Here is a 24,282-nt window from a genome sequence, read left to right as displayed (position 1 = left end):
ATCCAGTGCTTGTGTGTAAGTAATTTTGGCTCGGCACTAAGGGCATAGTAAAAGAAATAGCTTCAAAAAGTCATGCGCTCTGTTTCCCATTGTAAAGGCACATCTCCCTCATTAGTAGGTAAAGCAGACTATTACCAGAAATAGCAGGGCATTTCCAGGAACCCTTAATGAACCGGTCTAGATGGGCATCTCCTCCTGGGAGATATACACGAAATACCATCAGAGAAAAAGGAATCATAATAAGAAATCCTTCAAAAGGTGCAAAAAAAGGCACTGAGGGCTTGGTGCCATTCCTCTCAGAGGGAGGCCTTCCCTCTCCTGGTGGAAAGAGGCCAGAGACTGAGTTGGGAAGAGAAGAATATGAAATAATATTTTTCCTAGCATGGTTCCAGTACCTGGATGATGATCTGATGGCTTGGATGGGAGCTCATCCAGGTTTTTAACTGGACTGACTTTTCTGATGGCTTGGATGGGAGCTCATCCAGGTTTTTAACTGGACTGACTTTTCTGATGGCTGGGATGGGAGCCCATCCAGGTTTTTAACCGGACTGATTTTTTTCTTAATAGAAAAAGTAGTTTTGCTTGCCAGCAGGGGACAAATTTTCATGCTGTCAAATTAAGCTGCTCCTCACACCTAGTTTTCATTTGAGTCTACACCATCAATTTAGTCTCGATGAGATGGGCCCATAAATCTCAGCCAGAAGAATTATATGACTTACTCATTTTCCTTCTGCTGCAGCCACCGCCATCCTCTGCTATACTGTTCCAACGACAGAAACTTGTGATCCACTGCACTCACAGAGTATTCTGGTCATTCAAAACCTAAACCCAAGGGCTTAGGTACCAGAGCCCATGGAAGCGTGTGACTTCATCGGCTCTTGCCCCTTCTGAGGCTCAAAAGGTGAGGCACTGACAGGCTGTGAACAGGCTTCTGATGCTGCTTGCCCTCCGGTGGTGTTGAAACGCTGGTCTGCTATGACACTTCCCAGGGGAGCACTGCTGCTGATGGGTGAGAACTGACCCAGCAACCTCACCCGCATCCTTCTGTGCCTCTTTAGCCTGTGGCATCTCTTCACGGACCTGCTTAGGGCCATGAAAGCATTCTCACCGGGTTGAGCACAGTTCATCAGTGGAGCAGATGTGTCCATGAAAGGAGCAAAAGAGCTTTGTGTGAACAGTGGTCAGTAAGTGGAGGTGGTAACAGGGGGAGGCTGCATCTGCAAGACTGGCCCTTGGGGCATTAACCTGGAGGAGCCCCGGCTGTTTGCTTGTAGGGCCCACGTTTTCCTCTGAATAATGAAGCGCAAGTGCATTCAGCCATCTGATTTTCACTGTTTTCAGGATGCTTGTGTTCCGGACTGAACACGATTAAAGGGACAGCTGCATGCCTCAGAACAGTTGAAGTCTGCATGGAAAAGGGGCTGCTTGTGCCCTCCAATTTTACCACACAAACAGTCTGGATACAGCAGAGGAAGCTCTAGATCGGTGGTACAGAGCGGGTACGAATGCCAGCACTGGCAAACAGAGGGATGCACGCAGAGCATTCCTGGGAATCCAGGTGTCTGCAAAGTAAAGGCAGAAGCTGCCTTTGCAGTGTACTGCGGATGCCAGCAGAAAATCTGGGGCACTGTGGAACAACCTGGTGCATGTATCAGTGTCCAAAGCCATCTGAACATTATATAAAGAGTGATTTGTAACCAAGAAAGGCAGACATACGCTAGCTCTTCTGCACCCAGTCTCTCTCCCTCCCTGCCCCACCACCCCACGGAAGGTGTTTCTGCAGTTATGCTGGTGCTCTTGCATGGAGCTTGGATGATCTAATGACCTACACAGCCTCACTGCTGGGGAGGGAGAACTGAAGTGAATGGGGCTCAGATGACAGTTCCTGCCTGAATTCATGGTCCATGTGTGCACACGCAGGTTCCCCGGGTGACTTTGAAAGTCTCAGCCAGCAAACCCAGCCAGCCAGAAGCAGCCCCTCAGACAGGAAGCATTACCTCGAGAAAAGACAGTTCAGGAGCTGATCCACATCAACGGCCACTTTTATTGTCTTTTTTAATGGAAAAAAAAATGAGGCTAGGAAGAGGGAAATGGCTGCTGCTTGCCCGATAGGAGCACTGCAGGCTGTGTGCACGCTCTAACGCTTTCCACTGGAGGAATTCAAAGCCTTTCCTCATTTCCCATTGCCTTTTGGGGCTTGTATTCTGCACTGAGCTCAGCTTCTTCTCTTGGCATCTCCTTCTGCTTGCACTTGTTTTTCTCCCGTGTCTCCACTGCACAGGAAAAGGAGGGTGCTGGGTGCTGGGAAAGAGCCTGCTGCCTGCGTCTTCCTGCTTGCCCTTTTCCAGGGGACTCTGCAAGGGGAACAGGGAGGTTGGCTCCATGCTGCAGGGGCTTCCCGTCCGCTGTGACCTGAGCTCCCTCAGGTTTCTGTGCTGTGTTATAGAATCCAGGACTGGCTTGGGTTGGAAGGGACCTAAAGCTCATCCTGCTCCAACCCCTGGCCTCAAACACTGCCAGGGATGGGGCAGCCACAGCTTCTCTGGGCACCCTGTGCCAGCGCCTCAGCACCCTCACAGGGAAGAGCTTCTGCCTTAGATCTAACCTGAACTTGCCCTGTTTCAGTCTGAACCCATCACCCCTTGTCCTGTCGCTGCAGTCTCTGATGAAGAGTCCCTCCCCAGCATCCCTGTAGCCCCCTTCAGACACTGGAAGCTGCTCTGAGGTCTCCACGCAGCTTCTCTCCTCCAGGCTGAACAGCCCCAATGTTCTCAGCCTGTCTTTGTATGGTTCTCATCAGCCAACATCCCCAAGTCCTTCTCCTCAGGCTGCCCCACCTGTGCCTGGGATTGCCCCAGCCCAGGGGCAGGACCTTGCACTTGGCTTTGTTCAACGTTGGCACCTTTTCCCTTCCCTCCAGTGTATCAACCAGGCAGTATTCACAATGAGATGAGTAGATGTGGCTGTGCCTCTTTTACTACTGCTTCTGTAAAGCTGTTAGCTCTCTATTATAATCAGCTGTAGCATCTGGCACTGTTGTTATACCCTTCTGAAATGGGGACCATTAGCTATGGCCCTGGAAGCATAGGAAAGGTTCCCGCAGGCAGGTCTGCTCCTTCGCTGCCCTTCTGCACCTCTTCCTCTTTGTGGAATCAGTTCTTGCCATCACGTTTATAGGATGCTGACACACAGCAGTTCTCTGACTGTTACTCAGCGTACCCCTCCTTCCCTTAAGAACACAATTCCCACCTAATCTAAGGTAAAACTCTGGTTTGCGGATTTTCACACCTACGCTTCTGCTCTGTACGTCCAAACGAGGGGCAGGGTAGGGAATGGTCTGCAAGCTTACCACAAAGAGCAACCAATAGAGTTCATCAGCCGGAGCTTTAAAGGCAGCACGTTTAACCCACACGGCTAAACTGAAACGTGCGCTGGCTGATGACCGAGATCACCCTGTGTTTCCACAAACACACACTTCTGGAGCTGCTCTTCATTCCTGCCTCGCTGCCTTGCACATTATCATTTAATCCCCCAACCCAGAATTTGGCTCTCTCTCCACACAGTAAGTGGAAATCTGGGGTGTTTCCCTAATTTGTATTATTTGTAACGACCAAGTCTGCTTGAGCTGGTGGCGAAATCAAACCACAGAGCCTTCACCTATTATGCCATGCTTTTTATCAATTACCTTGCTGAGTATTCCAGATGAAACCAGGGTTTGCATTGGCCTCAATCCGCGCTGTGCCTGAAGAAGCGTTTTAGTGAAATGAGGGTTAGGAAAGCTTTGGAATATAAGCCAAAACCCGATTTTTGTGCTGAAGTGAAATCCTCTCCTGAGCCCGTCGCATTCATAGCGTACCGTCAAGCTGTTATTTCAAACAGCGGCCATTTTCAGACTTTCAGCATCCGTAAAAAAATTAGTAATGATAAAGAGGGAATTCATACTTCCAGGCTTTTCAAAGGGCCATTGTGTCAGTCACCAGCTCTTACAATAGGCATCTGTCTGAAAACACCCCTCGAACCGTCCCATGAAGCGGTGCTGTGTTCATTAAACACCCTTCTTTTGTAGTCCCCTCCGGTGAAAGGGAAAACCCTTCTGAAGAGGTACATCGGTGAAACCACGCGTGCTTCTGCCCCGAGGAGAGCCTGCCCGGGTGCTCACGAGCTACGGCAGGCACAGCATGTACTGCATCAAGAGCTGAGCAAACTCATTTCACGTCAGACGGGACGAGGGATGGGGAGTGAATTGTCTTCCAGGCTGTGTATCCACATGCGTTTCACACGTGGATAAATCCCCATGTGCCCATGCAAGTCCTAAGCTAAGCACTACCGGGTGCCATAGGACTGCTGGAGCCTTTTGTGCTTTCTTTCCTTTTTAGGACATGCTAGAGCTGTGTAATTAAATGGAGATTATTGGCAACCTTATTTAGCAGTCATTATGGAGTCATTAGTGCTCTGCTTGGGCAAGAAGATAAGTCCCCTTCCTCTCTCACACTTAATGCTTCTATCAACAGCTTAGAAAAGTGGTTCGCAATGAATTGCTACTTAAGTAGTGCTATCTGCCTCTGCAATCTCCCTCCTGTTGCTCTTCCCTGCGGGCTGGCTCACAGGGTCAGTACGCTTAACTCGCCTGATGTAACGCAGGCTTTCCGAGAGCTTTTGGCGCTTTGCGACTGCTGCTCTAAACTCAAACAGAAAGAAAAAGGGGCAAAAAGCGCTCCCAGGGGATGGAGGCAAACTCATCACTGCTGATCCAAACAGGGATGGATGCTTGCCTTGTGCTTTGTTCGGTGAGGAGCGCTCTGGCTGTGCCCAGCGGCTCCCTGTAGGCTCCTCGGACCGGCACTGCTCGCCTTCCTCCACAGCCTCCCACCGTGGCACTGCACAAGGCTTGCTGCATGAAGAAGGAGTTATGCCACCTAAGTGCCTCCCAGGCTCCGTGGCTTCTCTGGTGGCTGCTCGAACACAGGGGTTTTGACGGCTGGATTCCCTCCATACCACACGGTGGAAGCGGGCATACACCCTGGTGTCATTACATGGCAGTTAATAATTCTGCAGATACGTGTGTGTGTGTGTGTGTGTTTGTGCGCGTTAGAGCTGGCCAGAAAAGGAAACATCTGTTCTGTGGGAAATTCCAGGTTGTCAACATTTCATTTTGCTCTGGAATGAAACATCCGCGTTTCCAAACACCCAGCAGAAAGGGCCAGTCTGCGGGTACCTTCCGTTAGCTGCCGGCCAGGCAGGCAGCACCCAGGCACCGAGAACATGGCATTCGAGCATCCCAGGAAGGGGCAGGGGGCCACCAGCTGGACAGGCTGCCCGGGGACTTAAAGGAAAGCAGCACGTTGCTCTGGCCCGCAAACGGCTTTGTGTTCTCAAAGCACATCACGAGCATGTTTTGTTTTCTTATGTTCTAACTTGAAATTTCCTTTTAGACCAGGTGAATCCTTTTCGGTTCCAGGTGAATGTTCCTTACCAGTTGATTACCTGATAAAATCCTAATGTGCGAGGCCAAAGAAACACTGAGAGGCAGAAGGAGAGAACGTGCAAATATTCACCAAAGAAGTGGTGGCATTTTCTGCTTTTCCAGGACAAAACCTTCTTTCAGCATCCTCTGCCCCCAGCCGAGGGATGTGGCAAAAAAGCATCCAGCAGTTCCAGGAGAAGTCCTTTACAAGAGGAAACAAAAAAGCAAAAGAGTTGATTCTATGATTTAATTTTGTAGGCTTAATCGCTTCACTCCATCACTTTCTGTTTAACATGTATCTGTCTGGAGGTGAAGGGTACAAAGGCTCCCTGCACCGGCATGGAGCCAGCATGGGCTAATCCTGCGAGGTGCTCAGAACTCTGCAGGAGCCAAGCTTCTTGGTCAGAGCTGGAGGAGCCCATTTCCACCTCAAACCGGTGACACTGATATTCATTCTTACCACTCATGTCTACACCGATTTCCTGGGTCCGCTTTCACACCCTGGCCATGGATATCAGGACACAACCTCTGCTCCCTGCGTCCCCTTGGCACCAGGTCCCTCTCTTCCCAGCACTGGACCCAGCCGCTGGTGCTAATGGGACCTTTGCAGGGAATTCCAGCGGTACCAGGCATTCCTTAGAGAATCCTGAAGTCAGTTTTCATGACGCCAGGATTAGACCACAGAGTTAACAGAAGATGAGAGGGCAAGCGTTGAACATTAGCAAAGCAGTAGAGATGACTGCACTCTGCTGCCCTGCTGGGGTGAGCATCTCAAAACAGGCTTTTTGCCTAGAAATAAAGTATTTCCTCTATTTTAAAAGCTTTGTCTTTGCTGTCTCCCCCCCCCCCCCCCCGGTTGTTTTTTTCCCCTTGAAAGCAATGCTATACCTCTCACTAAACTGTTGGACATTTCCTTCTCAGTAGATGTGCATAGGCTGTTGCAAACACCCTCCCTGAAGTATTATTTCTGTTACACCTCAGAGATGTTTAACCCCTAGGCAGTGACCAAGCTCTGAGGCAGACGATAGTATCCTAAACCACATAAAAATTGCATTACATTTCAATAGCAACCTAACACGGACCTTTGCCGTTAAAGCCAGGACGCAGAAGGAAGAACTCTGATATGCAGAGCCCTCACTTCTCCATATGTTTTAAATCCTGCAGCCCAGCTTGCGAGGCAGTTGTGAGCTCAGGTCTGGTCTGCATTGCAAATGGGGCTCCCCCCGGTAAGGTTATTTTGGAAACAGCAGCTGGGCGAATGGCACGCAGGGATGGAGAAAGCCCCAGCCAGGCACGTGTGAAGGCCGGAGCAGAAGTGGCAGCATTTCATAGCCATTAGGGCGACCTTTTTCCCTATTATGCATGGGCAGTGACAGGCTTGCATTGTTAACCGGAGTAATTAGGATTTAGTTGAGGCATGACAATAACCTGTGCCTCAGAAAGGCCTGAAGGCGATCCGTTTGCTCCCCTTTCCCTAGGAGTCTCCTATTGTGACTCCTCGATAGCCCAGCAGGAATGCAATCAGGAAATCTCCAGTGAATCCGTGTCCCTAAATCTTCAGGCTTGACAGGCCGAAATCTGACAAGCTATTAGAAGAAACGACCGATCATTAGGCTGCCTCAAAGAGCCTTAGCTTGTTTCTGTCTGTATTCATTGATTTATCTGCAGAGTGATATTGTTTGAAGCTTGGATTACTCACGCTGCCGCCAGCTGACACGGCTTGTATGATAAAATGACAGTGTGGCTCTGGCTAAACGTACACGTCTTTCTGCCTTTGCTGCTTTATTGCTTCGGACTCCTTCTGCGGTAACAAAAAGCTGCTTCGGAGTTACTGCGAGAAACAAACCCAGAGACGTTAAATGTGTAATAAAGCAATTTTTGATCACCCCAAACCCTTATATCTCTGACAAACAGGAAGGAGAGCGTCAGCTTTCCCCGGGTCATTCCAGAGCAGTGATTTCTAGCCCAAAATGCTTTGGGCTCTCTAAGGAGTTCAGAACTAGGCTTATTAGAAAATCTCTGATAAAAGCTCTCCTTTGTGCATGGATTTCCCTCTTTCAAGCAAGGCTGTAATTAAAAAGATAAATAAATTAAAATTTAATTGAAAACAAACTGATTGGGTCCATGATACACTATGCGAGTTGTGAGATTCGCTTCAGAGTTATTCTTTCACTCTACTGCAGCTTTCATACAGAGAAAAAAAAAAAACCACATCAGTTGGGAAAGCACCAGAAAAGCCATTTTCCTTGAACAGGATTGCATTATTTGTCATTCACAATCACATCTGCGTTCCCAGCCTTCCCAGCTTATTCCTTCGATCTGTAAAAATCCACTAGCTTCCTTATGGGATTCAGAGCTCAGAGTGGAAAATAAAGAACTAAATCAGCTCTTCTTTCCCACTGTCAGGAATACCCTTATCCTACTCTCTTGAAAAAGAAGCATCTATTGTGCACCATTACGAGTGTAGAACGTATATGCATAAGCAACCTTAAACATGCATTTTTATTATACACTTATACACACGCGTATCCAATGTATGTGGTACGTTATCTACATCAATTCTCCTGCTTGTGAAAGATATGCAATATGTCCTCTAAAAAGAAACATTTCACTTGTTATTTAAAGCAGATAGAAATGCAGAGCAGTAGCTCCATGCATCCTCATTTACATTCACAGATATTAAGGAAAAGCAATTTGGCATGGCACAAGCATACTCATATTCCTGCAAAAGAACCAAGGGATACTTAAGGACGTGGCAGTCAAGGCCCAGTTTTTATGCAAACATGATACCCTTTGTATTCCATTCTTCTTTTTCGTATCCGCATTAACAACATGTGCCCCTTACATTCACACTGTGCTGTGTTTCCATGTATCACTTTAAGAAGATCCACGTAAGCAGAAAGCCACCGTGAGGTTTCCCTAAGGTGCTGCCCAGAGGCTGAGGGTGCAGTTAGAAGCTATTGAGGCTTCATTTGTAGTCTTCTCACACAGCTTTGCTGAAGGATGCTTACCCTACTGCAACTTGCATGAAAGACTTTTTGGTTCATGAGTAACATGTAAGTGTTCCCCCAAATACTTCTGAAAAATAGCTGGGGAGTTAACATAAAAATGAGGAAGTTCCCTGGGAGCTGGAAATAGCAGTTAAGAAAGACTTGCAAGCAGCAGCATACTTTTTAAAGGAGCAATATGCCAGTCATCAATAGCATTGTAAAAAGGGACTCTGAATGGGCCACAGCCAGAAGCAGCTGGCCTAGTCAGACAGCAGTGTAACAGACTCCATTCAGAACGAAAAGACATCTTCCAAAGTATGGAAACCGAGTCCAGAGAAAGAAAACAGCGGAAGAGTATAATTCCCAGCAAAATAAATGTTAAACCACAGCAAAGCAAGCCAAAAATATTAGTGGAAGCAACTTGCAGGAGAAACGAGAGCTAACAGTAAAGCCTTTTGTCTATACATCAGAAGCAGCACAGTTGGACAGCTAGCAGGGTGAGAAGAAGCAGCAAAGGAAGATAAAGACATTATGGAACAGCTAAAGGAATTATCTGTGCTAGTTCCCACTGTAAATGAGGTGGGAGGCCTGAACACTGGGGTCATTCTTTACACAGAATGAGTCTGCGCAAACTCCCAGGTCGGAGGGCTGGAGATTTTAGAGCAAATCAGTGCCACCGTAACAATAGATGGTATTCACACAGCAGATCTGGAAGAATCCCGTTATGAAATTGTCACTGTCACATCAGCTGTCATTAGGACTGATCAAATCAGCACCAGCGTCAGGATAACGTGAAAGGTATAGGTAATGGGAACAAGAATAAGCAAAGGAGGTTTCTATAAAGGAGTCTCAAAAGGTAATGCCCTTTCACTTTCAAAAGTGATCATAGGATGGTTTGGGTTGGAAGGGACCTTAAAGCTCATCCAGCTCCAACCCCCAGCCACAGGCAGGGACACCTTCCGCTAGAGCAGCTTGCTCCGAGCCCCTCACAGGGAAGAGCTTCTGCCTTAGATCTGACCTGAACTCGCCCTGTTCCAGTTTGAACCCATCACCCCTTGTCCTAGGGAATGCTGTAAAACTATCCGGATTCATAATTATAAAGATACAAAACTTTTGCAACAACACAGGAATTAGGAGCCATCTTACTCGACAATAGGAAATACAGCAACAGGAAGTGATTTGTTTTGTTCAATACATCACTGAATTGTGGAACTCCTGAAATCACTGAATTAGCCAAATTCATGAAGATCAAATGCTCTTTCGGGTATTAATAACTTCTGGTTTACATGCTGCCTCTGGCTCACAGAGTACTTAACTTGCTACGTGTTGGAAGATGGGAAGTAGGCAATAGCCGAAGAGCAGACACTCAGAAGAAGGGCATGGGACTGAACCTGCTGCCAGAGGTAAAACACTGTCAGAGACACACTGCTCTGAGCCCGTGTTATATTTCTTATGCTTTCACCCCACAGTGAAAGCCCAGCTAGGCTTTTTGTCTATATAGTTCTCCTCATTTCCAGGGATGCTCACTGATGTGATAGTTTTTATCTTCCAACTGGATAGCTGGACACAGCCTGGGCAGGAGACACACGAGAGAGATGCCTAAAGGAAGAGCCTCCTGCAAACTTGGAACTAAAAATTGTTAAATAATTTCATCATTTCCTGTCTCCCAGCAAAAACAGCGGGATTCAACAAGCAAAACGAGTGATGACGGTGAATTTTCCCACACTGCTCTTTGCTTTACTGCATAAATAGCTTAATATTAGCAGTTTTTAGCACATGTTTAGCTCTGTCTTTACTTCTGGGTGGGGAGAGGAGTGGCAGGAAAGTTCTCCCACCTGTACTGCTTCTGACTCAGAGAACGTGATTTATTTTCTTTAGCCGTGACACCGCAATCCAGATGAAGCGATTTGCTCCTGTGTGCGTGCGCAGGCAAACCTGCAGCCAAGCCAGAAAGCAAACCCAGGATGCCTGAGTCCCATTTCCCACCCTCGCCATCGGAATGTCCTCTGTAATCAGTGAGCGTGTTCACATCACGAGGTATCACTTCAGAATCTGTTCAGGGTGTGTTTGACCGTGCTATGCCTTTATGACAAAAATGCTTTCCATGCTTTATCATAAAAAAACCTCAACTTGAACAGAGTTAACTCAGGCCAAGGTTTGGAAACAAGATTTAGGCCCTTCAGGGGATTGTCCTTCCCTGGTGTTGTTAATCCTGTGGTTTTGAAGGCATTTTCTTCATGAAAAGGAAATGTGTTTTGTTTTACTTCGATGTTCACAAGTGTTTGCCTGGGAAATACAGGATTATAAAGGAGCCCGTTTCAAGCAGCACGCTGGGTGTGTTAGTGCTTTGTATTCTGCTACCACATCTGAACTTCCTTCGTGTTGTGTTTCATAACGTCCCAGACAAATAAGAATGAGATCATATTGGCTAGAACTGCTTAATCGTCAGTGGTCTGACCCTGACAAAGACAAGGCCCGTTTGCTTCCCATCACCCTGGATGGGAGCTGAGGTCGCGCAGCAGATGTTCTCAGCACCTCACAGCATTTGTGCTTGCAAGCCCCAGACCGCATCGATTTGCTTCAATATGCTGCAAAACTTATAATTACAGCTAGCGCAATTGGTACTTTCACTTTGAACTCAAATGCCTCTACCCAGCAGACAAATAACCACGACGTGACATCGTGATGAGTGATGATGCCTCCAGCAAAGCGCTTGAGCCGTAAATGGAAAGAGTCAACCTATCCTGGGGGATTGTGTGTGCCGTAAGTGCATCTCGAATGAAAATTCAATAGTGCATTTTAAGCTACAAATCACAATGGGCTTCTTGCAATAACGCACCAAGTTCCCTTGTCCTCAGTTCAAGTCCTGGCACGGAGTTGCAAGGCAATGCCTAATAAAAGCCACACTGCTCTGGGGGTGGTTCCCTGTGATAAGGCTGTTTCCAGCTGGAGTTCTTTGCAGTCTTTCTCTTTAAGGAACAAAGAAAAGGAGGTGAAGCCAGGAAAATGGGTATGGAAAGATAAAACGTGCCAAGCACAATGTGTCTGGGGCACCCTTGTCCTGCTATCTATACAATTGTACAGTCCATTGATTACAGTGGTATTTCTCCTGACTCAAATTTACACAAATGGAACAGCATCGGGCCTTCAGATAACTATGATTTATGCCCTTCCTGACAGTCGCAGCAGATAGCAGTGTTAGACTGTACCTTCTCCTGTTTAAACACGTAAGAAGTGTCAGAAGGTATTCACTTGGAAGTGACGGATCTGATAATTTCATACCAAGGCCTATAAATAGGATTTAAGGATTCGAAACCAATTGCATGTGTAAGTTCTTATGTGTGTCCTTTTTTCCTGGGTTCAGATTGGCCTCATTTTCTATTCCAAAGACCCAACATTAATGAAAAATCTTTCCAGCCCAATGGAAATCCTGTCGTTTTCCCAAGAAGGAATTCCGGCTGAAGGCCAGCTTCGCAGTAAATGGAAATGCGCCCTAAGAAGCTCACATTATTTCAGAAAGGCTTAAATAAAAAGATTAAAACTCCGTTAGGAAAAAGGTCATGGGCATAGTTTTGCAATGAACGTTATGAATATCCCTGCAATGAACGTTATCCATTCACTTGTTAATTCCTTGAATGGCTTGAAATCCATTGCCTAAATAAGATAACATTGACAACAATTTCAACATCTGAATTTCCTGAAACTAGCACATGGTCTTCTTGGGGAGGAATCCTCTTTTGGGGCTACTCCTAAGGATTCAGCACCCCCGTCATTCAGCAGCTCCTGGTTTCTGGAAGCGGGGATTGAAGCCCATACAAGCTGCTGCTCTGTCTTTCCGTACGGCTGACACGCTCTGATCCCCAGCACCAGAGCAGCAATACAGCTGAATTAACAGAGTGTTTCTCTATACCACAGGCACAGAAATTCCTTTCCGGATTATGGAAAAAGTGGTTTCAGGGAATCCGTCTTGTCTGCTGAAAAAAAAAGATTTAATGAAAAATTGATGACCCAACCAAGCATCTCTCAATGAACCCCTTGTTCGAGCCCAAATTCCCATCAGAGTTAGTAGCAAACTTGAGGAAGCTGAGCAGAGCAGTACCAGCTGAGGCATAGCTCCAGCACCATGTTTGGAGAACGCCGTCCGTTCACTCTCGCTTTATGACATTCCTGAGCGTGGTAGGCACTTGAGACTGCCACTGCTGGGCACGCCAGCTGGCTCGCCTCCCTTCTTCTGCGCTGCAGAAGAATCCTGGCAAGTGGCATGTTTTCACTATGTGTTTCTGACACGGTGGTGGAAGACTTCACAGCTATTGTCTGGAAGAGGCAAGAAGAAATAGCCCTATGTGTTCTCCTTGGTGCAAGAAATCACAGCTTAATGAAAAAGACCTGGATTTTCACCGCAGAAGAAAGGTGTATTTTGAACCTATGCAACGGAGAGAGCCTCAACAGGCTAGTTTTAGTGGAAAAGGCTTGTTTTGGTAAGTGAGGGAACACCACAATTATCACTCATGTGTTTTGCCGCTTGAGCGTCTCTCGACAAACATTCCATGGGGATTATGATATAAATACATAGCTGCTTTTCCTCATTTCAGCATGCCACTTATGAACAATTTTGTCATAACAAACCCCATCTTCCCCGCTTTTCATTTATCTCCTTAAAATAGAAATGGTCTTTTTCCATTTACCCTGCTAGAATAAACACCTATTAATTCTCCCAGGTCACAAAACCTTCAGCTTCTGAAGGTTAGAAATGCCTGCACAGTATGCAGCTCCTTTGGTTTAGTTCTGCCTTGAATCAACTCAACAGAAAATGTCCAAATATTTGCCTGGTAATGGGAAAAATGAATGTAATTGATCCACGGCTCTTATGTGCAACATCAAAGTACTTAGAGACAAGAAGCTATTGTATGACAGTGACTGATAACTGTATGAGGGGATTTCCATTAGCAGGCCCACAAGGAAGAAGATTCTCATTTGTGAGTGTCTTGTGAAAAGTTAAAACTGTCATGGGCCATGCAAGGAGTTTTTAGTAAAAGCAAAGGCATGGAAAGAGGCATCACTTTTTATACGTATGACCTCGGGATACCCCAGTGCGGGTCAGACGCCATCATAAATTAATCGAATCCGCTGGCCCTGCAGAATCTCCTTCTCAGTTGTGTCTCCACAATACTCTCAGCTGAAAGTTGCATTTCAGATTTTACTCTGGTTCAAGAACCTTGTGCTGTTGCCAACAAATTAATGTCTTAGACTCTTACAGATAATAGTTCATCTTGACTTCTGTAATCATGCTTACACATGCAAGAGACATCCATACATGCGTGCCATTTCTACCATACGATCCCGTATGTCATCAGAATACTCACTGCTAAACCAGCTTTGGATGTTTTCTCCCCATGAGCTAAACTGTTTATCTCAGGAGCACCCATACAGTTGAAGGGAGGGGAGAGAGTAAAGAGCATCCTTGTTTTTTCACAGTCTCTGGATAGCTGAAGTGACGGAGTCAGGGACCAGGCCCACAGGTCTTTGCTTGGAGTCAGTGTGAAGAGAGAGGCAAAGAGCATATTAAATCACAGATTCCTTCTTTTTCTCTGCGTCCCAGTAGGGCTGCCTGGAAGGAAGGAAAGGAGATAGCTTGTTCCCTGAAAAGGCACACCACAGATTCTTCCCCGTTTGTGCCAGAAGCCTGTAGTATAAAGGATTGCATTTTTTTCTGAGACGCAGCTCTTTGGATGTGCTCCCTAATGTGGTTCAGCTTCCTTGCTGCCTCTTACTTTAGCCCATGCTTTAATGGTATAATTTAACCTGAAATTAGAGGCATATTTTACCCTTGTTTTTATGCAGAAATTCCTTTGATGTAACTAGGAGCCCTGTGCGAAGATGGAGGGTTTATCACGGCCCTCTGAATGCATGTGACATGGCAATTTGTCCAAGACATATTCTCATGCAGGGACAATGGGATCCCATTGTGGGAAAGTCTAGGGCCAAACGCTGCACAGAACTGACATCAATAGGATTGAACACAGTGTGAAGTTATGGCACAATCTGATGTATTAGCTGTTTGGTGCCGGTGGGGTTTTTATGCATCCACTACTCTTAGCGTTGATGATGGAGAGTGTGCGTCGTCTCGTCCTGAGAAAACATCAGTCTTGTGGCAAGAGGATGAAAGGAAGATATCTCAAGAGTCAAAGTGACTGGTTTAATTGGATACATGTGGACAGAGTCCAATTCAAAGCTCATGGAAAACTGTAGAAGTGATCCTGATGGCTTTTGGATGAGCCCCACTATGAAATCTTTGGATTAGGATCTGAAATAGAGTCAGTGAGCACAGAAGCCACTGCCTTACCGGATAAAAAGACACGGTGTAGTTGTGCAATTGAGCATGCTCTTTTCAATCAAAGCATCTCCAGGCTCTTCTTATCTTTTTTTTTTCTCCTCATTCTTTCTTAATAAGGCAAGTTTTGCTGACCTTTACGTGGCCTCTCACAAGAGACTCCCTTAAAGAATCAAGTTCTAAGCCCCAGCTCATCTCCTACAGGAACCTAATTAAAAAATACAAACAATTTCAAACAGAGACATAAAACTTACCCCATCTCCTTATTTAGACAGCAATTCCATCAGTGTTGTTCTAGCCCTTTGGCTATAACAGTGGTCACATTTCCTTTGCAACCTTTCCACGGGTTCTTAATTTCTAGACACATATACATTGCATTCATTCTTTTAGCACAGGACAGAATAATGCAGTGGAAGACAGGAGGGATTGGTCTGAAAGTCCCGGAGTTTATGAAAGGCATGAGAGATAAGAAAATGTCCAGGCAAACAGATCATGGGCAGAAGCAGATGTTCAGCTTATGGCTACATCTTTGATCCTTTCTTCTTTGCATCTCTCTCACACAACGCGTACACAGACAACTCTGCAAGCGTGCAGAACTGAGGCGCACCATGGATTCATAGAAAAGACGGGTTTGTAAGAGCACTGAAGGAGGGCACAGAGTCAGTTCTTGCATTGCTTTCACAAGGGAAAGTAGGTCTTGTCGGCTCGATGGTGATCAGTACACAGCATCCAGCCCGCGTGTATAGTTACTGAGCCAAGCAGATCTGGGTGAACAGCACTACTAACCTTGAAGGAACATTTCTGTGCACGGATGAGAGAGTCGCTAAGAACAATACCTGTACCACAGCCTGCAGACCTCTGCAGCAAAGACCTAGTCAGAGACCTTGAGCAATGCGGTCGGATGATTTATACCAGGAAGAGGATCTGGCTTTAAACAGCCAGAGGAAGAGACTTTTGAACATAAACAACATAAACATTTAAAATCAGTTCAGACTTTTGTTAGAAGAGCGATACTTAAAGTGCTGCAGAGGGCATGTGAATCTCCCTCTACCTGGGCATCGGCTTTCTGGATAATGTCTTCAGCATCTCCCAGGTACTGAAGCTTGCCAGCTGTGTGTTTCTGCAGCTGCTTTTTATTGAGAGACACAATAAACACTACAGTCGTGTAAATCCTCTATAAACAGCTGGAGCAAAAGCCATCCCCGCACCCTGTTCAAAGTTAAACACCATACTAACTCCCTAGCCCCTCTCTACTAGCGTGTAAATGAAGTATAGTGCGAATAGTTGCCCTTTTGTGGTTTGAGATCCTTCTAGTGAGGAGCATCATGTATTAGTAAAGTCCAAAACATTCGAAATAGTTACTTATTTCTCCTGGTTTCTGAGGCATCGTTTCCCATCCACCTCCATCGTTCCCAGCAAGCAACTAAAATAATTAACAGCAGACAGCCTATTAAGAAATGGAAAGTGTTTTGGTTACTTGCTATTTGTGGCTGTGCATTGTTCAGCATGGGAGAAGCCAGCCGCAGCTGGCAGAATTTTCTGCTCACCACGGACCTTTTACCTCCAGTTTTTCCCAGATTCTGAATCTGGAAAAGGTCTCAGATTGTCCAGGTCCGCCGAGTTGCAATGGCCGAAGTGATGCAGTCCACAGTGAGTAACTCTCCAAAGGAGCTCCGCTGAAGTGCCTTAACTGTTTCCCTGTTTAAGCCAACCTTTCTTTCTCCCACAAATTATCCCCGCCTCCTCCCATTACCCCATGGGGTCCTTTTAGCAGCGCCAAGTTTCTCCTCACCCTCACTCACCAGGCTTCCCCTATTAGCCAGGAGAGGACGGAACTCTCCTCAGCCCTGGAGGAGCTGTTATTGCCAATATAGCTGTAAAAAGATCTGTTATTATCTTTCATAGCAGGGCCCTGATTTAGTTCCAGCTGTGCTGTCACCAGCCGCGTTTGCTCCCTACATGACCCTTGTACTCCTCCTGGGGTGACAGGCCCTTCCTCCACAGGTGATCACTTCCCTTTTCCCCTGATTTCCAGCACTATGTCATTGTCCAGCCGGGCTGGTCTCTTCCCCACCAGTATGATTTTCGGTGCATAGGCACCTCCTGCTCCTGCGCAGGTATCAGGTACGTGGTTACAATCTTGTCTCTCCGTTTCATTTCCTAGGTCACCAGTGAAAAGCTCGGAAGATTTTCGACTGGATTGCATCATTCTGCAAGAAACAGTTCCCTCCCTGCTGCTTTTTCCCCTCGTCTATTTCTGGCCTGCGTGGTGCAGAGGATGATTTCTCCCTGGTGAAAAACAGCACATGAATTCTAAAAGCACGCATTGTAGTCGGTTAGGAGTGAAATACGCCCCACGCGCCTCCCGAGTGATGGGCCTGAAACCCCGTGTACTGCGCACGGTGCAGAAGAAGGCCTTTTTTGTAAGGTTTTTTTTCTCTTTAATGGCCTGCGCCTAGAACGCTAAAGCTGAAACCTTGCTCTGGGTGGTCTCTATTTTTGGCTGAAGCCTCCTAATAGTTCCATAAATATTAATCTACGAAGAACGCAGAACGCAAGTGAGTGCAGAACTGACCGCTTTCTCAGAGTTCTCGTATTACTTAAACTCCATTATTATTATCATCATCATTATAATTATTATTATTATTTGCTAATAGAACAGCGGGAATACTGTTAAAGAAATTTAATGGGACTTTTACCATTGCAGAAGTTTGTGGTTTGCTTATTTGGATCCAAAAACAAAAAACCCCAACTGCGCACATGCAAATAACTTCAGGAATAAAGTGCAACAGTTCTGCTTTTGACACCAGCCCCATTTGTTCCCTCTGCAGTGCTTTGCCAGTCCAGCAGCCAGATATTTCAAGAGCAGCCTCACAAGGCAAGATTAAACGTGTGTGTTTTTATAAAACAATGACATCTTGTTTTCAAAGCCCTGCAAGCTTAAAATGGATATTAGAGCAGTCACATATAAACTGCAGTTCCCAAGGACAACTGTTTAGCTTAAGTGCCATTTAATGTTCTCCTAAATGGTTCCGCTGTTTAGCGTGCAATATATCTTCTAGATTAGACCTTTAATCCTTTACATTCTGCTTGCTGTGTCAAAGAGGGCTTCATGCCAACTTCTTCCTATTGGTGGGTCTCTTTCTCTCTCTTTCAACAGGCACACGAGGAACATCAAAGTCTCATGTTTTGCCTCTTTGAATCCAAACAAGAAATACAGTTAAAAGTTTCTGTGAACTAAAACCTGTAGACAGTTGAATTCGTGTTTCCCCCTTTCTTTTCGCTTTAATTTTAGTGCTTTTATGAGCACAAAGAAGTAGAACAAGGACAAAAAATAATTTATAATGTACCCTTTTTTTAATAAAGTAAAAAAAGGACGTGGGTAAAGCTGGGTGTGTATAAATGTCAATGGAGCCTTCAGATGGCTATGGCTTTCACACCTCCGTGCCTTAAGGTGAAGAGAACTGAATGCCATTACAAATCCAATACACAAAGCAGAGAAACTATCTACCTGGTGCACCATGTTTAAGGAGAGCAGGGATGAAACTAAGCCCAGCCTGGATGCTTAAGGCACACTGCTTTATGCTGAGCCAGCGGTTCAGTGGACTAGCCAGAAGACCCCCATTACTGATGGACTTTAAGCATAAGTACTGCTTTGCAGTGTAAGTCAACAGTGTGTCTCCAGAAGCTAGCTCTGAATTTCTTAGTCTTGGCTACGCTTGCTTTTGCTCCTGAGAGGAAAATAAATTTGCCCTGTATGGCCTAAAAAGCAAAACCATCTGCTGGTATTATGAGCAGGCCTATTGTCCGAGTTCAGCAGCAGGGAGGTCTGCACTTGTTCACTTCTGCTTTCCTGCTAAGCATGGAGAAAGCCTATGGGGATCATTATCAAGACTCCCTAAAGCAGGAGGGGAATGGATTCCCCAGTCCAACAGGTAGCCAGAAAAGCCCCCCCCCCCGATGTCCTGGATGATATTGAAATATGCTAACATGGAGGGAGTCCACATTTGGGAACAAGTCTGGGATGCTTGCTCCAGAGCCACTGATGGACATCAGCCACGGGCGCAGGGAAGGACTCTGCTTCTGGGCAGGCTAGCTGTGGTAGCTGTCAGCTGGAGACATGGAAAGGGACTCGGTGGGTGGTGAGGAGGAAAACATGATGGTGCAGCTTGGCTAGAAGAAATCCCACCTCACTTGGCCCGATTCATTAACCTGAACATCTGTCTGAAGGAAAGAGAACGTTCCGCTGCCTACTGACACCCACTATAGTTGCTTCGTTAGTTCCACAAGGGTTGCACCCAGATACCTGAGGCCCACTGCAGCCATCCTTACCTGCAAACAGGCAAGCTTGCTTTGTAATCAGGGGCACTGAGAAGATAAACACATTTCAGTTATCACTTACTTGCATTTCTGTTACTTATTTGGGAGCGCATGAGCAAGAAATACATTTCATATTTGGGTCCAGATGTACACACACCCAAAAGCAGAAGTATGTCCCAGAGTTCCCATTATCAGGTGTTACTCGCTTTTGGATCTGACTATTAACAAAACACGTCGCCAGATGTCAACTAACTGAGAAGAAATGGAGTCCAAGGGGCGCTGACTAGGAAAGAAGAGAGGCAAAACCCCCTCCTGTAAGCACGGGACCTCCTGGTCTCCATCCCAAGTGCAGTTTCTGCCAGCACTGAGGAAGTATCCATTCAATCCCCAAGTTTCCTTGTGGCCCCTAAATCTTTTCTTTATAGGCATAGGAGGGTAAAATAACATGGGCTGTGTTCTCCTGTTCCCATTCACTTAATACAACTACTTCAGTTTTACCAAGTACCGAAAGCTTTCCAAACCTGCCTGGCTGGCCTGTAAGAAACGGCCTTCCAACTCTGAGCCTTTCCATTCAGAGCCAAGCCCCAAGACTCAACCCAAGCCCAATTTGCCAATCCATTTCAGGCTCTGTATGAAAATATTTCCACTAGTGTAATTATGGTCCTAATAGGATCAGCTGCCTGGTGATGGTTTTCAATACAGTATTGTTGTGAGGGTGTCCACAGAGGACTGATTAAGATGCTGATGTGGTAGATGCGCTGGCAAAGGGAGAACAGCTACCAGCTGCATTTGTTAACGGGATACGTTCTTTCATCCATAGAAAGTCGTTCAGTTTCTTGCAACCACCAAGTGATTGCAGATCGAAGACTAGCTAAGTTAACACTGTAAGTAAGTTAACACTGTAAGTAAGTTAACACTGCAAGTAAGGTGACGTACTCAGTGAAATGCCAGTAGATAGGGTCACTGATCTCCGGCTGGAAGCATACACAGCTCTGCTAGGGATAAGGGACTGGAACTAAAATAGAGCTGTCAGGAACTGTGAGGCAAGGTAAAGCATGCCCATCTCGCTCTGGACAGAGGTTTTACTTAAAGATACCATTAAAGATGTCGTTAAAGATACCTGTGAGGAGACTTCGTATTTGCTTTAGGCTATCTTTCCCTGCACTTGACTTCCCTCAGTGAAAATGCTGCCCTGAAAACATTACTCTGATCTTCCTTATCACAGTATTTCATGCTCCTACTTGAACACGTCATTTTTTTTGCCCTATCTGCCTTGCATGTGGGGATTAGCTTGTCCCCTTCCTCTGTGCAACAACCTTTCGTATCCTTGAATACTGTTTATCACAACTCCAGTCAGTCTTTCTTCCCTGTGCTAACAGGTGGTGGAAATGCTCAGTTAACAGGAAGATGCTGAGCTGCCTTCCTATCAGCCCACCCTCAGTCTTCACTGAGATAAGCCGGATTTGGAGCTCTGGTGGATTTTGACGAGCGCTACAGCCCCTTGAGGGACTTCCCAAGATAAAGCACTTCTGAAGCTGTTCTAATTTATCTTGAGGAGAAAACTGGGTAGCGGGTAATCAGAGTGGGGGGCATACAAAGATAGCCGGGTTGCTCCTCCCGTGCCTCTGGTGTGTGCTGCACGCTGCTTTGGAAACCCAGAGGATAAGCGCTGACTTGGCACGCTCTGCCCAAAGAAGTAGTCGTGATACCCAAGGACTGTAGCTGTGAGGTACCAGCCAGATGTTCTTCACGGTTTTCTTGCAGGTTATTTAACTGTTCCTTTAATTTTCCCATTGTATCTATAAGATGAACCATATATCTGTTTAAAAAGGAAATAGCAATATAGAACTTACTTTTCAGACATTGCCAGAATAAAACAGTGTCTGAAGACTTGACAGGCTTGAAATTCAGTGTTAACACATTCACGGAGGATGTGAAAATGGTGAGCATACCAGGAAAAGTGTGTATTAATGAGAGCATATCTCTATCCATTCTTAAACATTTTCCTGAATGTATTATTTAAAGATTGTGGGTTAGACTCACTGATGTATCTTGGCTGCTTTGTGCAGCTCCAGTGATGCAAAACAGCTACAAACCAATTTAATTGGTTGGTTAACCTCAGTTTATGACTTCTTTGTGCTTCTGCAGGGGTGGAAGATAGCCAAGCTGTATCTGGTTCTCAGTCTCTTATTAATCAAAGGTATCCATTTGCCTCCCACTAAGGCATTTTGCGTGCTCTATAATACACCTTAATCATCATATATTTTACTTATATTCTGGTACCTAATAATTCTAATTTATAGCAAGCTTCAGCCTTAATTTTACAAAGTGGTGGAGACTATTCATTTATATACCAGTAGGTATACAGGAGAAAGACATGAAAGGAGCACACAACCTCTGCCTGAGAAAGCCTTTTAGATGGCACTATTCATTGAAACAGTATGTTTAAAAGTAATTTCAGCAGATGCGTGTGGAAAGCCACCCACTAAGCACTTGCTCTTTGTGTGTATGTGAAGGCATAACCGTACTGCTCCTTAAAAAGAAGAAAAAGCCCCAGATTTCACAGATAACATCTTTCTTACTGAGTAGGCTTCCCATCAGCTATAAAGAATAAAGATGCACCAGATGTAGGGATAGATCCATGTTAGTGGGAGCCTGTAACAGAAAAACGCACTCATCTGAAATAAGCCATTGTGTGCATGCTGAAGCCTGGAGAGCTGTGGATGTCCAGGCTTTCTTCCTACGCACAGCTGCAAAGATAACGCTGCCTACTGTTCAGGGCTCCATGGGGAATTCCTTGTAACAGTCCTGTTCTTTCAATTCTCATTAGGGCTTACATCCCCTTTTCAATGGATGGTCGACCCACTAGCTGGGTCAACTGCTGGCATAAATCCCATCACCAGTTGTAATTTTAAGTTGACAATACCATTCTTACAGTGAGAGAGCGTGTTGGGGCTTCACAGTGAGCCTGGCTGGACCATTTTCCCTTTCTCTGTCCCTATACCGCATGAAAGAGTTCTTCCATTCTTACCTTCAGCTGCTAAAATTTCTGTGGTGATGATGACAGAACTGTACCATGCACTTAAATAATGACAACGACAGGATACCCTCAAGCTGAAAAAGCTTTGAAGAAGAGATACAGATGCACAGGCCTTTATCTGAAGCTTATTAAAATCACTGGGAGGTTTCTCCATCCACTTTAGCAGGCTTTGGATCTGGCCTTGAATTATTTATTAATGACTAAAGCAGGCAGCGCACTTCTCCCAGCTGAGACAAACCTTCTGAACCTGCCAATTAGAAACTGCACAGGGATGGCACCTTCTGGTTTCTTTCAGGAGCCGCTGCTCTTACAAGGAGAGCATCCTAGCCTGTAGCATTCAGAGCTTCCACAACTTAAACTGAGTGTCACATTAAAAACAGTTTTCAGGTCACCCAAGCTGTGGGGGTAGATGTCTCTGGAGATCAATTCTGCCCAGCTGTGCTTCTCTAGATTCCACTGCTGTGCCTGGAGACTTGCAGAACAAACTCTTTGCTAGGCTTCCTCAACTACGGAAGGGTTTCTAAGGATTTCTTACGAGACACCGTACTTTGGGCTGTGCAGCTCAAGCCACATAAAGTTTAGCAGGGAAGATGGGTGCTTCGAGATAAGAGTGAAGAATAAAGCTTGTCTGACAGTATTAATGGCCAGAACTTCAATCCTGTAAGAGGGGGATTTGAACAGGTTTAAGCTTTGCAGTCTACCTCTGAGCTAAAATAAGGGTTGTCTCCCCCAGCTTCTGATGAGGGTACCTATACGATTTTAACTGGAGCAGTGCAGGCTTCATCCTTGCACTGGCCTCCCTCTATGCGAGAAACAGAAGCAAGTCCACACGGAGACCACAGACCAGATTTTCCTGTCAGTAGCACTGATTTCAGTGGAGATGCTGCTGCAAAAGCAGCATGCTCAACTTACTTGGAAGAAGGTGGTGGAAGTGAGAAGAGAGCTGGATTCAACCTTTTCCAAGAAAACATGCAGAATGTTTGATATCTGAAAGTGTGCTACAGAAGAAGTGCTTGCTGTTGGGACCGGTATGAATCTTAGCCCTTTGAAACGCGAGAGACTACTAGAAGTCAGCTTTAAAACCTGTTTTGATTATCTTCGTGCATTCAATAGCTTTATCGTTTTCTGTTGTTATTCTAACAAAGATCAAGTAGCCCGTTATTCCACAGATGAAGTGCTTTGAAGAGTTCTGCACTGTAGTCTCTCTGGAATTATTAGGTGCTGCCCTGAAAGCTTGTGGATGGAGAAATCTGTCAGCCTACGAAAGCTATGGAATAAATACATCAGCAGGAGTGAAACAAAGGCTCAAATGGAAAGAAGGGGGAAGCAAAGAGAATTCCTTTTCATTCACCAGCTATTTAAATACGATTGGATTTAAACGACTACTAATTTTTTCCAAGTTAATTACCCCTGCACAGACTGAAATCCTCCATTTGAGTCATTCATGCTGAGGCTTAGCATCTGCTACTGGACCGTGTAGCAAAATCAAACAGCCCATAAACCACCTGCAATAACCTCACAGCAGCTTTTGCACCCTTGCTCCCCATCAGAGGACCGCTTGGATGAGAATGGGAGCTGCATTTTTTCATACTATCCCAGGAGTGCTTGGGATTTTGAGCGATGCTTCATCTGTACGACCAGGATGGTCAAAGAGTCGTTAAGAGGAGGACATCCTCTCTGTATTCTTGGCCACAGCCTCTTCAGTGTCCCAGATATTTGGCTGTCTCTGTGGTGGATGACATTTAAAGAGCTGTTCTATATGCTCCAAGAACTGAGACTGGGTAGAAAGGAATTATTTGAAACATATGACAACTGGTGGGCTGCTTTTATTGATATCCAAATGAGAGATTTTTCTGGACAAGAGCTGAAATCTCCACCCCAAATATCCTTGAGTCTGGGGAACCTCCACTGTGGATAGGGGAGTTTATCCCACTCCTGACTGTGAATAACACTGGAAAAATCAAACTCACTGATCTAAAAGTACCACCACGTTTAACAGCTGGCTGAACTGGACTCCTCGCTTAACTTGCATTTGGGCAACACCTCAGATGCCAGGTGGGGCTGTCTTTTACATAAGCAACTGTATTTAAAATCAGAGAAACCCAGAATGGTTTGGGTTGGAAAGGACCTCAACATC

The 24,282-nt window shown here is 45.7% G+C and overlaps 1 long non-coding RNA gene across 1 annotated transcript in view; it reads right to left on the bottom strand.

Annotated features, from left to right (window-relative positions):
* Positions 1-19,105: 19,105 nt before the first annotated feature.
* LOC133282700 (uncharacterized) overlaps positions 19,106-24,282 on the bottom strand; it is a 36,625-nt gene continuing 31,448 nt past the window's right edge. The window contains exons 3-4 of the long non-coding RNA XR_009747696.1: positions 20,042-20,114; positions 19,106-19,388 (exon numbers count right to left, since the gene is read on the bottom strand). This is a non-coding gene — a long non-coding RNA (uncharacterized LOC133282700). The remainder of the gene's footprint in view (positions 19,389-20,041; positions 20,115-24,282) is intronic.

The sequence above is a fragment of the Pezoporus flaviventris genome, unplaced genomic scaffold (genome assembly GCF_033815535.1).
Source record: "Pezoporus flaviventris isolate CSIRO_AGI_PZ_B2104156 unplaced genomic scaffold, CSIRO_AGI_Pfla_v1 ptg000132l, whole genome shotgun sequence".
In the NCBI taxonomy this organism is placed as follows: domain Eukaryota; kingdom Metazoa; phylum Chordata; class Aves; order Psittaciformes; family Psittacidae; genus Pezoporus; species Pezoporus flaviventris.
The sequence above is the reverse complement of the archived record's forward strand: the minus strand, read 5'-3'. Positions and strand labels throughout refer to the sequence as shown.